The sequence below is a fragment of the Populus euphratica genome, unplaced genomic scaffold, assembly GCF_000495115.2.
Source record: "Populus euphratica unplaced genomic scaffold, PopEup_1.0 scaffold77.1, whole genome shotgun sequence".
In the NCBI taxonomy this organism is placed as follows: Eukaryota; Viridiplantae; Streptophyta; class Magnoliopsida; order Malpighiales; family Salicaceae; genus Populus; species Populus euphratica.
The window spans coordinates 444,191-444,757 of record NW_011499955.1 but is presented as its reverse complement, the minus strand read 5'-3'; positions in this window follow the sequence as shown (position 1 = coordinate 444,757).

The window sequence follows — 567 nt, the reverse complement described above, 5'->3', positions numbered from 1 at the left end:
GTCTTATACAAATGGCCAGCTTGATTAATCTAAATTTTCTGTTTACAATGGCAGGGTGTTCTATAAGGGAAGATTATATGTTGAGGCAGATTCATTTTTTCGCAACCTGATCTTAAAAGAGTTCTATTCCAGTCCAGTTGGGGGTCCTTCTGGTTTCCTTCAGACACTATAAAGAATTCAACAAAACTTCTACTGGCCTAACATTTGCTCATTTATAAAAAAATATATCCAGGAGTGTGAAACTTGTCAACGCAACAAGTCAAAAAATGTTTATTCTGCAAGTGTTTTGCAGCCACTTCTGATTACACTCCATATTTGGGAAGATATATCGATGAATTTTATTGATGGGTTACCCAAATCCAGCGGTAAAAATGTCATTTTTGTTGTCATGGACCGCTTGTCCAAATATGCTCACTTCATCGCAATGTCTAATCCATATACAGCCTCATCTATTGCACAAGCCTTCTTTGATAACATATTTGACACAACTAAAAGATTGATGTCTTTTCCCAAGTGCAGGAGTGTCGAAGTAATAAATAACCCGACAAGACCGGGGTCGAACCACAG